This window comes from Hordeum vulgare, chromosome 5H (assembly GCF_904849725.1).
Source record: "Hordeum vulgare subsp. vulgare chromosome 5H, MorexV3_pseudomolecules_assembly, whole genome shotgun sequence".
In the NCBI taxonomy this organism is placed as follows: Eukaryota; Viridiplantae; Streptophyta; class Magnoliopsida; order Poales; family Poaceae; genus Hordeum; species Hordeum vulgare.
Genome location: NC_058522.1, coordinates 124,000,899 through 124,018,263, shown reverse-complemented (window position 1 = coordinate 124,018,263; position 17,365 = coordinate 124,000,899).

The window sequence follows — 17,365 nt, the reverse complement described above, 5'->3', positions numbered from 1 at the left end:
CGTCATAGCTCTTCTCCTTGGGCTTGTCCCGTCCTCTTCGTCAAGAAGAAATACGGAACGGATCGGATGGTTGTAGATTATCGACCAGTTAATCTGGTCACAATAAAGAACAAGTATCCGCTCCCCAGGATCAACGACATGTAGCCTCAGCTCGCTGGATCCTCAGTCTTCTCAAAAATGGATTTGATGTGGGTATACCATCAAATCAAGATCAAGAACGGGAACATTCCAAAAACGGCTTTTGTCACTCGTTATGGCCAATACGAGTACACCGTCATGTCCTTTGGGTTAACCAATGCCCCAGCCACCTTCTCTCGCTTGATGAATTCAATCTTCATGGAGTATTTGGATAAATTCGTTGTAGTATACCTCGACGATATTCTCATCTACTCGAAGAACAAACAAGAACATGCCAAGCATCTAAGGCTGGTATTGATGAAACTTCGAGAGCATCGCCTTTATGCCAAGTTTTCCAAATGTGAATTTTCGTTACCAGAAGTGACCTATCTAGGTCACGTAATCTCTGGTAAGGGTATTGTTGTCAATCCCGAGAGAGTTCAAGCTGTCCTTGATTGGACTCAACCTGAATCGGTTAAGCAAGTTAGGAGTTTTCTTGGTCTAGCGAGCTATTGTCGCCGCTTTGTCGAGAATTTCTCCAAGGGTGCAAAGCCTCTAACTGAACTCCTCAAGAAATATAAAAAGTTGGAGTGGACACCATAGTGTGAGCATAGTTTTCAGGAACTGAAAAGACGCCTGACTTCCGCACTTGTGTTGCTACCACCAGATTTCTCTAAGAACTTTGGTATCTATTGCGACGCCTCACGACAAGGATTAGGTTGCATTCTCATGCAAGATAGTCATGTGATTGCATACGCATCTCGACAGTTGCGTCTACATGCGGATAATTATCCCACACATGATATTGAGCTTGCAGCTGTAGTCCATGCACTTAAAACCTGGCGACATTACCTTCTTGGTAATCGTTGCGAAATATTCACCGATCACCAAAGTCTAAAATATATCTTCACCCAGCCGGATTTGAATCTCAGGCAAAGACGGTGGGTTGAGTTGATCACGGATTACGACTTAGGGATAACTTACACCCCGGGGAAGGCCAATGTTATGGCTTATGCACTAAGTTGTAAGTCTTATTATAACACTCTGATGCTACAACGAGGTCAACCACATCTCTATGAGGAATTTCGGAAGTTAAATCTCCATATTGTTCCTCAAGGATTCCTTTCTACCCTTGTGGCGAAGCCTACTATTAAGGATCAAATCATAGCTGGCCAGAAGCGTGATAAGGGTATATCACGGATCAAGGAGAATATTATTAGCGGAAACGCTAACGAATTCTCCATGAATGATCAAGGTATTGTGTTCTTTCAGAATCGTCTAGTGGTTCCTATGAATCCACATCTAAGGCAGTTAATCCTTAAGGAGGCTCATGATTCTCCTCTCACCATTCATCCTGGTAGTACTAAGATGTATCATGACCTACGCCAGAGGTTTTGGTGGACTAGGATGAAGAGAGAAATTGCTGAGTTCGTTGCTAACTGCGACGTTTGTCGTCGAGTTAAGGTAGAACATCAAAGGCGTGCTGGCACCCTTCAACCTTTAGCTATTCCTGAATGGAAATGGGATAAAGTCAGCATGGATTTCATAACCGGATTTCCCAAGACCAAGAAAGGAAATAATGCTATCTTTGTGGTCATTGACCGTCTTTCCAAAGTAGCTCATTTCTTCCAGTTCGTGAGAGTATAACATCTAGCCAGCTAGCAGAGTTATATATCTCTCGAATAGTGTCTCTTCATGGTGTTCCTTTGGAGATTAACTCAGGCCGTGGAAGTATCATTACTTCTCGCTTCTGGGAGAGTTTTCAGAATGCTATGGGGACTCACTTATCTTTTAGTACTGCTTTCCATCCTCAATCAAGTGGTCAAGTAGAAAGAGTAAATCAAGTCCTAGAAGATATGCTCTGAGCTTGTGTTATATCGTTCGGTATGAATTGGGAGAAGTGCCTTCCATTCGCTGAATTTGCTTATAACAATAGTTATCAATCAAGCTTGGGCAAAGCTCCTTTTGAAGTTCTCTATGGACGAAGATGTCGAACACCTCTTAATTGGTCAGAAACGGGAGAGAGGCAACTCTTTGGCCCGGATATGATCCAGGATGCAGAAGAGCAGGTTCACATTATTCGTGAAAAGTTGAAAATAGCCCAATCTCGTCAAAAGAGCCAATATGATCGTCATCATAAGGCTGTGACCTTTGAAGTTGATGAGAAGGCTTACCTTCGGGTTACACCTTTGAAGGGTACCCATTGATTCGGTATCAAGGGCAAGTTGGCTCCTCATTACATTGGTCCTTTTCACATTCTTGACAAACGAGGAGAAGTTGCCTACCAATTGGAACTTCCTCCGCATCTTTCCAAGGTTCATGATGTTTTCCATGTCTCGCAACTCATGCGTTGCTTTTCGGATCCTATCCGTGAAGTGGGCCACGAAACGCTTGATCTCCAAGATAACCTTTCATACCGAGAATACCCTGTGCGTATTGTTGATCAACCTGAGCGTACCACTCAACGTCGAAACATCAAGTTTCTTAAAGTTCAATGGTCAAATCATTCTGAAAAGGAGGCAACATGGGAAAGAGAGGATCGTCTCTGACTTGAGTATCCCGCGCTATTCCCGATGACTTCCAAATCTCAGGACGAGATTCTTTTGAGTGGGGGTGAATTGACACATCCCTGGATCCATAACTAGGGTTTAGTATTTGTGCTCATGTCTTCTTCCATTGCATTCAAGAATTTGAAACAAACTCCAAGGAAGTGGTGCAACTCAAATCAAAAACCCTAGCTACTTCCAATTCAAGGAAATTCAAATCTTGCCAAAATCAATGAACCCAAAATGGCCTTCTTAAAAGTTCAATATTTCTGATAAATATTGAAACCAATTTATCAGGGGAGAAAACTATTTTCAAAACACCCTTGGCATTTATTTTTAATTCAGGAAGCCCCTGAATTCAAACTTAAATTTGAATTCAAATATTTTCGAGTTTCAAAAATGTTGCAAATCTCAGGAGTAGTTGGGATTATTCCAACTAACACTCAGGGCTATTCAAACTAATTTTTGAATTGCTTTTTGAAGCCAAAATAAATAGAAAATAAAATCAGCAAATAAAATATAAAACAGAAATAGAAGAAAAATAAAAAAAACCTAAGCTACGCTCACCTGCGAGGCCCAGCCCACCAGGGGCACGGTCGTCTTCTTCCTATGCCTTCTGGCACAGGAGAGATCGACCACGGCGGCCTCCTCCATCTCCTACTTCGCCGTGGCGCTCTCCGGTGCCCCCAGGACAGCGCGACAACGGGGATGACTTCCCCGAGCGCGTCCCTATCCTTCCCCGCTCTCCATTCCTCCCCCTCCTCTCGGTTTCTTCCCTCTCTTCCTGCCGCCATTGACACGAGCTTGAGCTCGAGGAGCCCGAGCTCTCTGGCCACAGGGAAGCCTCCTCGAATACTCCTTCCTCTCTGCAACATCGAGCTTGACGTGCACGCCAACGGAATCGTCCTCCCCAAGCCCTGCAACGGTCCATTGCCGTCGTCTTCAACCTCCAGCCGCCGGCAAGTCGACGGTGGATCGCCGGCTACAGCCCCTCCCCGAGCAGTCTGAGCCTAGCTTCATCCCCACCATGAGCTTGCGAGTATTTCCCCCTGTTTCCACTCTCTCTCCGTCACTCTAGCCACGGGACCGACGAGCCCGAGCTCCGGCAGCCGCCTCAGCTCGTCGCCGGCATGCTCCGGCCACCCTAAGCCCCTCCTGATGCCCGTAGTGGATGAGGCCGAGCCTGGGGATTATCCCAGTGCTCCCGGCACTCGATTCCGAGCACCACAGCAAGATCTGGTGCATCTCCGGTGAAGATCCGCCGCAGATCTCGGTGACGCCAGTCAGCTCCGGTGGGGAACGACGTGGCCGGCCTAATCCCGGTGGTTTAACGCTAATTAGCCACTGACAGTGGGCCCTAGCAGTGGGTCAAACCCACTTAGGGGCTGGTCAGCGCGGGATTAACTCCTTAGACGCTGACCAGTGGCCCCCACCTATCAGGTTTGACCTGACCAGGTCAGTTAACCTGCTGACGCAGTGCTAACGTGGTTATGACGCAATAAAGAGATTTTGTGATTTAAAAGAATTCCAAAAAATGCCCAAAACTTCTAAAAATCATAGAAAATAATCTGTAACTCCAATGAAAATAATTTATATATGAAAAAGGATCAGAAAAATCCAAGGAATCTGATTTTTATAATTTCAAACATGTTTGAAAATGTTAACATCACCAAACAGATTAAATGATGATTATGATAACCTTATTAAATAATTTAGAGTTGGAATTTGAAATCCATTTGAATTCCACTTCAAATATTATGACCAAACCATGATCAAGAACAACCAGCAACCCAACATACCATCATCATGCATGCTAAAACAAGATTACCTGAGCATCAGGTCGAATCAATTAAAAGGGTGTTTGAAAATACCTTGTTTTAAGTGATATTTGAATCTTGATTCAAATCAACTTCAACTTAAGAAATGGTAGCTACATTAACCTACCACCTTTCATTTTCATGCCATGCTCATGCATCATCTTGTTGCACATGATTGTTATTGATTAATATTGTTTTTACCGGTAGGCCCCGCTCCTCCGGATTCCTCTGAATACCCAACAGACGGATATTGTCCCTCTGCTGAGCAACAAGGCAAGCAACCATTTTGATCATCCCGATAAATCCTATGTTCTCGCTCCTACTCTTATTTCTTGCATTAGGGCAAATGCTTTCACTGCTTTTACTACGTTAGTTGAACCCACTTCCTTTGCATGACCTGTCCTTGTCACAGTAAATAGATGAACCTTGCAACCTAGCATACCTGGTAGATGCTTGAGCCATGATGTGCTGTATCCTGCTATGCATGCTATGCTTAGAGTTGTGTATGGCCTGTCATCTGGGTGATGAACAGAATTGTGAGAATGTGTTCAGTAAGTAAAGGTTGTGTGTTGAACCTGATTTGGTAAAGGTACCGGTGAAAGGCTATGTACATGGCGGGTTGTTTCACTGGAACCATCCTTAGGAACTGAGTTCCGTATATGTAATCCAGGACGAGATACTACCACATGTTGGGCCCTGAAATATGACCCCGCTCGACTTATTAATCGCTTAGTACTCGGTCGAGGAGTTGCAAGTAGTTTCTGGTGTTTATAGTCATGCTGAAGGCCGTGCGTAGCGCTGACCTTAGAGGTGGGCTATGATGCGGTAGGCAGTGGCACGGTGTACCAAGTGGCACCCGGATGGTGGGCTTGGGAACCCTGCGCACATCGTTTGGGGCTGTGGCGGAAACCTCGGTCGGACTTCCGTGTGGGTTACCCTCAGATAGGCAATAGACCTGGACCAAGTATTAGCGTGGTTAACGGTCGTGGCCGACTCCCTCGCTGGGCTTCCGCTTGAAGGTTGCCGAGGTGCATGATGTGCACATGGCGATATGTGGCGAGAGCGTGTGTGAAGAAGTACACCCATGCAGGGTTATGATCTATTCGAATAGCCGCGTCCATGGATACGGACTACTTGGAAACATATGTTGTTCATAAATAACTTTAATGGCTACTCATAAAATAGTCAAGATAAGCGTGAGTGTCGTGGATGGCATTTCCGTATGGAGACGGAATGATTCCACGATAGAGTATTGTTGTGGTGTTAGTGGACTCGTGTGCGAGAAATCAAAGTTGTCAAACTATTTAAAAATGCAAGTTGTCTAGCCACGAGTCAAATGTTGGCTTTTCGCATGAAACCCCACAATTCCTTACTGATACATTGCATGAGTAGATAGTTTATCCTAAAGTCTTGCTGAGTACTTTTGTACTCACGTTTTCTTAATAAATCTTTGCAGAGGTTGTTAATGACCCTAATGGAGTGTTCTACCTAGACATCGACGACGACGAGTAGCTGGTATCCCAGCTATGATCTGGCCGTAGGATGGGTCTGTAGATAGTCAGGCCATGTGCCTTTATCTTTCCGTCTGTCTGTACTCAGACAACTTTACTCTTCCGCTGGTTTGTAAGAATTGTGTGTATGACTTGTGATAATGGGTCGTGAGACCCCTACCTTGTAATATTATGTGTCTGGCTCTTCCGAGCCTTCTAAATAAAGTTTGTATGTTTATGGTTATGTTGTGATGCCATCGATGTGTCTATACATATCGGTATGCCATGCGTACGTATGTTGTACTTGATATGTATGGGGTTAGAATTCCTAGCCGTAGGCTTTAGTAGCACTCCTTACAGGGAAATGCCCCTTTGTGATTCCAACGAGCCATGGTAGTTCTCTACTGCTCCAGACACATTGGTTGACCCGCATGTGTGCTTCTTAGTTGTTGTGTCTGTCCCTTTTGGGAAATGTCACGCGATGTAATGGAGACCTTGTAGCTTGCTACGACTCGTCTACATTCGCTGATGACCGACACCTGCTTTGCTGGGTCATGTATGTTTGTCCCTGTGCGGAACTGCCGCTTTGGTTTATGACTAGACATGTCGATCCGGGTTCTTTGTCATTTGCTAGCGACACAATTTCATACGTGAGTCAAAAGGCGCAAACGGTCCCGGCTAAGGTAAGGCTGCAGCCGTGGGGATAACCGTGCGTGAGACCGCAAAGAGATGCGATGTGTTACAGGCTGGATTCCTATGGCTTAGGATCGGGGTCCCGACAAGGGGGCCACCACACATCAGGGCACGCCAGGGGGGTGGTCATGCCCTCTTGTGTGGTGGATCCCCCTCGCGCCTCCTGACATCCCTCCTCGTTCTATAAATCCTCAATTACCCCGAAAACCCTAAGTACTTTCCAAAAACACTTTTTCCGCCGGCGCAAATCTCTGTTTCATTGTCCAGCCATCTAGAGCCCTTTTCCAGTCTCCTGCCGGAGGGGGGTATCGTTCAGTAAGGACCTATACATTCAAATTGTTTCTCCCATGGTGATGTGTGAGTAGTTTCCATAGACCTACGACTCCATAGTTAGTACCTAGATGGCTATCTCTCTGTGTGTTTTGATGTTCAAGACAATGTTCATTGCATATTCGCTTTGATCTATCCGATGTAGTTCTTTTGTGCGGTGCGTTTGTTGGGATCCGATGAATTGTGGGTTTTATGGTCAGATTATTCATGAAAAACATATGAGTATTTTATAAATTCCAATTATTATTCTTATTTGCATGATTATGATAGCTTCATAAATCTCTCCGATCTATTGAAATAGTATAGCCAACTAGATTGATATCTCTTCAGTGAGACGGGTGCGTTGTATTGGGTTCAATGTGACGGGTTTCTATATCCCAGTGATAGAAGCAGACAAGTTACGTATTTGTATTGTTGCCACTAAGGACAAAACGATGGGGTTAATTAATACTAATTGAGTTCTCTTTGTCTTCATCATGTCATTGTTCTCCAAGTATTACTCTGTTTTACTTAATACTCTAGATGCATGTTGTATAGCGGTCGATGGGTGGAGTAATAGTGATAGGTGTAGGCAGGAGTCGACCTATTTCCTTATGGACGTGATGCCTATATATATATGATCATTTCTATGAATATGACATAACTATGCGCTTTTCTATCAATTGACCAACAGTAATTTGTTTACCCATGGTATGCTTACTTTCAATGAGAGATGCCACTAGGGAAAACTACGTCCCTGGGTCTATTGACTTATAAGTTTAGAAACGTTACAATTTCCTTGCTGCCTTTATTTACTTTTTGTTTCCCTTGCATCTATCAACTTTCATCGACACACTTTACTTGCTTGCAAATAACAAGTCCAAGGGGATTGAGAACCCTCTTGCCAGCGTTGGGTGCAAGTGTTTGCTTCTTTATGTGCAGTCGCTGAAGACGTGGGCTCGCTGTTACTCATATTGGTTCGATAAACCTTAGTTCTCTACTAAGGGAAGTACTTACCTATATTGTGCTTCATCACCCATTCCTCTTCACAATAAACTCAATGTAGATCACAAGTATCAACTAGCCTCGCCTTTGTTTATATAATACACCGGAGGCCTAGGATAATATGAGTCCTTGTCTTGTGCGGAAAATTTTGGGGAATCTTCCTGTCACAGCCCTAGATTATATCTTGTAGTTAGTTGCATCATTAAGCATTCATGAATGCATTCAAATCAATTTTATTCAAATTGGATGATTTACAAATGGGGATGACTAAACTCTAACACCAAACAACATCCAAATAGGTTCAACAAGAGAAAAATCCTAGCTACTCTATATTCAAAACAAAACCCTAGCAACTCTATATGCAAAACAATTCAAAAGTGGTGATAAATCAATGAACCAAAATGGTTTCATAAAAGTCCATCATTTTTGATAAATGTTGGAAAGAAAATATCAGGGGTGATATATATTTTCAAAATACTTTTGGAATTTTAGTTTAAACTCAAAAGCCACTGAAATCAATTAATTAATTGATTTCAAATACTTCCTAGTTTTATAAAATGTTGAAACTATTTTGTGGCATTGATCATTTTTTTACTACTGTCACATAATACTATTCTAGGATTTTATAAAATGATTAAATGTTTTATTAAAATCCTAAACCTAAAATGCCAGAAAGAAATAAAAAAAACAGAAAAAGGAAAACAGAGGGAAGTCCTTACCTGCGCTCACCTGAAGCGGCCCAGCCCACCAGGGGCACCGCTGTCTTCCTCCTCCTGCCAAGAGGAGAAGCAGCTCCGTGCCCGACGCATCGTCGGGCACCGCCACATCCCCTGGCCACCTCCTGCTCGCCCCGTCTTATCTCCTCGCCGTGGAAGCCCCAGATCCCCCCCCCTCGAGCTCATCCTCCTCTGCTCTCTCCAGTTTCCCCTTCTCTCTCTCTCTGCTTCCCTCGTTGCCTCCATTGCCGAGCTAGAGCTCGAGCTCGCCTCTCTGGTCTCCGGCCTTCCCTCGCCTCTCTGAGAAGCCCAGAAGAACTGCCTCGACGCCCTGCTGCTCCTCGCCATTGGAATCGAGCCCGGACGACCCCTGTCGTCGCCATCGCCGTTGTCTTCCTCACCTCCGGCAGCCGGCCCCCTTCCATCGACTCACCCCCTCCGACGCGACCCTGACCTCCCCGTCGCCGCAAATGGAACCGACATGTGTCAGGCAAGCAAACCCCCCTTGAGCATATTGAAATAAACCCACTCCCTCGCTCCTGCTCTCTTTTACTGCATTAGGACAAACATGATTCAACTGTACATGTTATCGGTAGTTGAACCCATTCCTCTGCATGACCTGATTTTGTCACAGTAAATAGTTGAAACCACTTAGCATGAGTAGCAACTGCTTGCGCCTTGATGTGCTTACTCATCCCTGCTTGTTTACAATGCCTGTTATGCTTAGAGTCGTGTCGGGTCTGATCCGTCTGAATGATGAATCGGAATGGTTGTGTTCATGTCCTACAGTGTGAGAGTAAAGGTGTGAATCTGATTTGGTAAAGGTAGCGATGAGAGGCCATGTAGGAGTACATGGTGGGTTGTCTCATTGGGCCCGTCCTTAAGAACTGAGTTATGTGTGTGTTATCCAAGACAAGATACTACCACACATTGGGATACTTAATTGACCCTCTCGTCTTATTAATCGCCTAGATCTCTGTCCAGGAGTTGCAATTAGTTTTTGGTGTTTGTAGGAAAAGTGTTGGCGGCCGTGTTTAGCTCTGCCCGACGGGGTAGGCTTCACTACGGTAGATACACAGTGGGACGGTGTACCAAGTGGCACCCGAATGGTGGGCTTGGGAACCCTGCGCGCATCGTTTGGGGCCGTAGAGGAAACCTCGGCCGGACTTCCTTGCGGGTTCAGTCTCAAATAAGCGATAAACCTGGACTAGGGTCTTGTGTGGTTAACGGTCGTGGCCGACACCCACGCCAGTGCTTCCGCTTGAAGGTTGCCGAGATGCATGACGTGCATATGGTGATAAGTGGTGGGAGCGTGTGTGAAGAAGTATACCCCTGCAGGGTGATTCAATATGTTCGAATAGCCGCGTTCCCGGTTATGGACTACTTGGAAACATTACGTGGTACATAGACAATTAAAATGGATACTCTAAAACATGCAAGATAAGTGTGAGTGCTATGGAAGGCCTTCTCGTAGGGAGACGAGAGTGGATCCATAGTGGTGTATTGAATTGGTGAATATGTGGACTCGTGTGCGTTATTCCACCTCAAAGAAAGAACTTGTAATCGTAGTATAGGTTAGCCAAGAGTCAAAGCTGGTTTTCTGCAATCAAACCCCACAATCCTTTCATTGAAACATGATGCATGGTAGATAGTTCTGATGTAAGACTTGCTGAGTACCTTTGTACTCACGGTTGCTTTATTTATGTTTTGCAGAGAAGACTTAGACTCATTAAAGGTTCTACGCGATGTGTTTGACGTTGACCGAAATAGCTTGGGAATCCCAGACAGAGGTCTGGCTCCTTTGGTAGGGTCGTAGTAGCTTTTCAGGCTCTCCCAGCCACTTTTAGTAGATGTCTGTACCCAGACATGATTTGCTTCCGCTTGTTGTCTGTATGACTTGAGTGTCGGGTCACGAGACCCCTGTTTGTAATATCATACTATGTTGACTCTTATGAGTCTTTAATAAATGCTTGAGTCATAGAGTTATGTTGTGATGCCATGTTGTATCTACACATATCGTGCATAATGTGTGTATATTTGAAATGCATTATATGTGTGGGATTCGACACCTAGTTGTTTCCCTTTAGTAGTACTATTTACAGGGAAATGCCTCTTTTTGATTCCATCGAGCCTTGGTAGTTTGCTACTGCTCGGAACACATTGATTGACCGGCATGTATCCTTCTTTGCTGCTGTGTCTGTCCCCTCGGGGAAATGTCACGCGGTGTAATGGAGTCCTTGTAGCTTGCTACGACTCGTCTACACACGCTGATGACCGACACCTGCTTTGTTGGCTTATGTATGCCTGTCCCTGTACGGATGTACCGCTTGGGTTTATAACTGGTCATTTCGACCCGGGTTCTTTGTCGTTTGAACGCTAGCAACATATTCATATACGTGAGCCAAAAGACGCAAACGGTCCCGGCCAAGGTAAGGTGGCAGCCGTGGAGTTTACCGTGTGTGAGGCCGCAAAGTGATGTGATGTGTTACAGGCTAGGTTCTTATGACTCAGGATCGGGGTCCCGGCAGCTTTTGTATCAGATCTTGACTGCCTGTAGGATAACCAAGCCAAACTGGTCGATGTTGTGTCTAGCAACTCTTTAGTTATATAAGGGAATTGTTTGTGGAAGGGAACGTAAGGCTCTTTTTACTCCTTTCCTTGTGTCATTCTTATTCTGAGTCACCCTCTTCTTTATTCTACGGGGTTCAAGAATTAGGCTTCTCATCTATTCATTAGGATGACGAGTTACTATGTTGGAGACTTATAGAGAAGTTGTTGTCTTCCTCGATCAGTGTCTCCATAAGAATTCAATTGTTATGTTGTTAGTTTTCTTGCAGGTTGCCTCATATTTCATGCCCGTACAACCGTTATGCTGTCTGAATTTTCCAAAGTTCCCAAATAGTCTGATGCAATTGCAAATTCCCTCCTCCTAAGCTAATGTTTTTTGGCCAGACAAAGCACAATAATCATTGTGTTGAGGTACTTTATTACCTCGATGTTTTTTTGAAGTATTAGGAAAACATATTACTCCGAAAACTACCCAATAGTCCATATGTGTGGTATGTCTTCCAGTGCGATAGTTCTGGCCATCATTTTCGAAAAACATCTCGTGATGTTAAATAGCTTGTAGGTACTCTATTTCTGGGCCTTTGAATCCAAGGATCATTCTGCTCATCTCTGTTGATAGTGTTGCTAGTTCCTTTAGAATTATTAGTAACCTTGTTGTAATCCTGAAGGTGCATGGTATATCATTCCTCCAATACCATGGACCATCTCTGTCAAAAGTCCTTCGTGAACTAAAGATCATAATAAGAGTGCTCGTGATGAGTTCTCCACTCCATATTGTGATTCTGCCTATGCCGCCCTTCTGCATGGGTTATCTGGAAGAATTATGTTGAACTCGTTCGACATTCTAATCCATGCATCCATAACTCAAGAAATCATGTGCTCTTGAGCTGACCCTATCTAGTTGTATTTTGACCTTCATTATTGAAAGGATAGTCAAGAGTAGTTGTGCATTCATGTCATCGATGTCTTCTATTTTGTGGTCTGTCAAGTTGTTCTATTCTTGAAAGAGTGGGAGAAGCAAACTCCAGTACCACCTCCATTTCTTGGATTGGGTCAAAGTAGTTGTATTCCGCAGATCGAAATGCTAAACCAGCTTTTGTTCTGTTCTATCTTGGAGTATTACCCTCTTTTGTCAAGAGTGTTATGAGAATTGCACCATCTCTTATGAGCTCTTGATGTAGCGATACTTCTCTCTATCATTGTTCATCCCTCGGTTTCGTGTTGGTTGTAACCGGAATATCGACAAGTGAACCATGATGTGCGAAATCAATACTCCTAGCAATGCTATTGCTTGGTAGCTAATGGACAATAATTTCACTCTTATGGTGATGGTGATTGAATCTTCATCCTAAGATTGAGTGTGCTACCTAGTCCATGTTTCATGGTGCACTTTTCGATTGATGGGTTAGGATTGTGTCAATCCCTTGCTCTATTGATCACATCATCTTGCCCTGAAAAGCAAGATTGTTCCCGAGCTTAATAATATATCGGTGGTTCGTTATTTTCCGAATATCTTCTCGGAAGTATTACCAGGTTGTTTCCTGACTGTTATGATAGAGCTCGTGATCAAGTTGGTTTTTCTATAAACCAACCCCTTCTCCAAGAATTCGTATTGGATACCCCGAGCTAGTTGGTTAAGCTAAACAACAACTTGGAGAGTTGGAAGATAAAAGCTTCGTCTAAACTCAACTCATTTAAAAGGGATATCTTTATGTTGTGAGAGTCTTGAAGAAAGATGATATTGCCCTCGGTTGATTCGTGTGATCAATTGTTGCATATATTATCTTGTTCAATTTTGATTTGAGCATGGGCTATCGTCAAATCAAACTCAGAACCAAAGATTTTCATAGCGGTGTTTTACTCATGGATTTCTCTGAGCATACACCATTATATTCTTTGAACTGACCAATGTTATTATCTTGCTCACATAGTTATGGGAATCCATTTATATGGGTATCTTGATGAATTGTTGTTGAGCCCATCGGCAACATTCTAGTTTGTTCCATGATCTATGTTGGACATTAAGCTAGTGCTGGAAACTTTGTAGACATTGTCTTCGTGTCTCGAACACGAGGTATATGTTAGGTGTAAGAAGTAACTTGCTCTAATTCATGTGCATTGGTGCAAGTTGCTGCCACGAAATTGGGAAGGTCGTTTTGTTATCTCCAGAATCATCCCAAATCAGTCATGCATGTGCGAAGTATGCTGTGGTTTGATAGCTTTGCAACCTCTCTCTCCATATGTATTTCCTAGCACACCAAGCCACTGATTGATTTGTTCAAGGAAAAGAAGTTAAGTGCCATTCCTGAAGGTACCAGACGGACTTGCACATGGCTTCGTTATCCGCAATGTTGGTTCCCATCCAGAACTCGGTAGTGTTTTGTTACAATACTTTTCATGTGTTCACAGTTGTCTTGGGTAGTGTGTTCACATGGGTCTTGCGATCTAGCTCATGTTTTGGAGTTGTCTTCCGCAGTTTATTTCCTGAGAATCTCGCAACGTTATCTCGTCGATTTGTGTTGCAAACTTTCTTTTTGGACATGCTGAGTCTGAACCATCGTGGCACCAACCGGAGCTGAATCTCAGGCAGTTATAATGGTTAGAACTTTCCCCAAGAATTATTATATTGGTCTCTATGTAACCTGGTAAAGTGATGTAATGGCTAACACACCTAGCCGGAAGACTTGATATTATAATATCTTGTATCACCAATCTTAGCCATCTCCCCGTGAGGTTCTGTATGACTTATTTTGGAAGTTGTTCCTCATGGATCCCCTTTGGTCCCGAAGTCCGACCTATACTTGATGCGCTAGATATCAAGCATGATCTATAATTTGATTGTGCTAGTACATCAAGGAGAACATTAGAAGCGGAGTGTTAAATGTCTCTCGGTCGATCAACCAGATTTCGTTCCCTTGGCACAGCTAAGGTGAAATCTGAGGAAGTGTTGTCTTCCTTTGCATTTGCATCCTCCATCACTGTTCATCATGGTAGTATGTTATGTCACCAGGATCCTTGGCACGGATGTTGGTAAAACTTTGATGAATATGGGAATGCTCAAGTTCTTGAGAGCACGCTCAGACACTAGGTTATATCCTCGGTAATAATTGGATTGTGCCTTCCGTTTGCCGAGTTGTTCTATAACTCTAGTTTCTTTCAAACTGAGTATGCCATTCTTTCAAATTCCTCCAACAATTAATTGTGAATTGCCTTACCCTGGTATGAAGAGTTTCAATGATCTTGGGATCAAAATTAATTATTTTTGCCACTTAAAGGAATATCTCTGTGAGTCACCTTCCTAAGGTGCCCCGTTATGATACGAATGGCAATTTAATCCTCACTACTTGAAACCTCGTCACCATCTGATTTAAGCATGGATTTGTTACCTACCAATTGAACCTTTGTCTTATGCCTCATTTTCTCATCCGTGTTATGTGTTGTGTCTCAGCTCAAGGGACGTTCCTATGTCTCATTCTATGAGTTGATCTTGAGTTGCTCGATCTTCGAGGAGATCGAATCTTATGTCGTCTCTATGTTCTTTTGTCGTCAAACTAGATGAAGACCTCAAGGAGAAAGATGTCAAGATCAACATGGTACAATGAATCAACATCCTCGAGAGAAGCAAATGGATCGTGAAGATTGTGATAGTTTAGTGTCCCCTCTTCCTCCTCCCGACTACGCCTGAATCTCGGGACGAGATTCTTGTTTAGTGGGGGTGAGTTGTCACAGCCCTAGATTATATCTTGTAGTTAGTTGCATCATTAAGCATTCATGAATGCATTCAAATCAATTGTACTCAAATTGGATGATTTACAAATGGGGATGACTAAACTCTAGCACCAAACAACATCCAAATAGGTTCAACAAGAGAAAAATCCTAGCTACTCTATATTCAAAACAAAACCCTAGCAACTCTATATGCAAAACAATTCAAAAGTGGTGATAAATCAATGAACCAAAATGGTTTCATAAAAGTCCATCATTTTTGATAAATGTTGGAAAGAAAATATCAGGGGTGATATATATTTTCAAAATACTTTTGGCATTTTAGTTTAAACTCAAAAGCCACTGAAATCAATTAATTAATTGATTTCAAATACTTCCTAGTTTTATAAAATGTTGAAACTATTTCGTGGCATTGATCATTTTTTTACTACTGTCACATAATACTATTCTAGGATTTTATAAAATGATTAAATGTTTTATTAAAATCCTAAACCTAAAATGCCAGAAAGAAATAAAAAAAACAGAAAAAGGAAAACAAAGGGAAGTCCTTACCTGCGCTCACCTGAAGCGGCCCATCCCACCAGGGGCACCGCTGGCTTCCTCCTCCTGCCAGGAGGAGAAGCAGCTGCGTGCCCGACGCATCGCCAGGCACCGCCACGTCCCCTTGCCACCTCCTGCTCGCCCCGTCCTTATCTCCTCGCCGTGGAAGCCCCAGACCCCCCCCCCCTCGAGCTCATCCTCCTCTCCTCTCTCTAGTTTTCCCTTCTCTCTCTCTGCTTCCCCCATTGCCTCCATTGCCGAGCTAGAGATCGAGCTCGCCTCTCTGGTCTCCGGCCTTCCCTCGCCTCTCCGAGAAGCCCAGAAGAACCGCCTCGACGCCCTGCTCCTCCTCGCCATTGGAATCGAGCTCGGACGACCCATGTCGTCGCCATCGCCGTTGTCTTCCTCACCTCCGGCCGCCGGCCCCCTTCCATCGATTCACCCCCTCCGACGCGACCCCGACCTCCCCGTCACCGCAAATGGAACCAACACGTGTCAGGCAAGCAAACCCCCCTTGAGCATATTGAAATAAACCCACTCCCTCGCTCCTGCTCTCTTTTACTGCATTAGGACAAACATGATTCAACTGTACATGTTATCGGTAGTTGAACCCATTCCTCTGCATGACCTAATTTTGTCACAGTAAATAGTTGAAACCACTTAGCATGAGTATAAACTGCTTGCGCCTTGATGTGCTTACTCATCCATGCTTGTTTACAATGCCTGTTATGCTTAGAGTCGTGTCGGGTCTGATCCGTCTGAATGATGAATCGGAATGGTTGTGTTCATGTCCTACAGTGTGAGAGTAAAGGTGTGAATCTGATTTGGTAAAGGTAGCGAGAGAGGCCATGTAGGAGTACATGGTGGGTTGTCTCATTGGGACCGTCCTTAAGAACTGAGTTCTGTGTGTGTTATCCAAGACAAGATACTACCACACATTGGGATACTTAATTGACCCTCTCGTCTTATTAATCGCCTAGATCTCTGTCCAGGAGTTGCAATTAGTTTCTGGTGTTTGTAGGAAAAGTGTTGGCGGCCGTGTTTAGCTCTGCCCGACGGGGTAGGCTTCACTACGGTAGATACACAATGGCACGGTGTACCAAGTGGCACCCGAATGGTGGTCTTGGGAACCCTGCGCGCATCGTTTGGGGCCGTAGAGGAAACCTCGGCCGGACTTCCTTGCGGGTTCAGTCTCAAATAGGCGATAAACCTGGACTAGGGTCTTGTGTGGTTAACGGTCGTGGCCGACACCCACGCCAGTGCTTCCGCTTGAAGGTTGCCGAGATGCATGACGTGCATATGGTGATAAGTGGTAGGAGCATGTGTGAAGAAGTATACCCGTGCAGGGTGATTCAATCTGTTCGAATAGTCGCGTCCTCGGTTATGGACTACTTGGAAACATTACGTGGTACATAGACTATTTAAATGGATACTCTAAAACATGCAAGATAAGTGTGAGTGCTATGGAAGGCCTTCTCGTAGGGAGACGAGAGTGGATCTATAGTGGTGTATTGAATTGGTGAATATGTGGACTCGTGTGCGTTATTCCACCTCAAAGAAAGAACTTGTAGTCGTAGTATAGGTTAGCCAAGAGTCAAAGCTGGTTTGTTGCAATCAAACCCCACAATCCTTTCATTGAAACATGATGCATGGTAGATAGTTCTTATGTAAGACTTGTTGAGTACCTTTGTACTCACGGTTGCTTTATTTATGTTTTGCAGAGAAGACTTAGACTCATTAAAGGTTCTACGCGATGTGTTTTACGTTGACCGGAATAGCTTGGGAATCCCAGACAGAGGTTTGGCTCCTTTGGTAGGGTCGTAGTAGCTTTTCAGGCT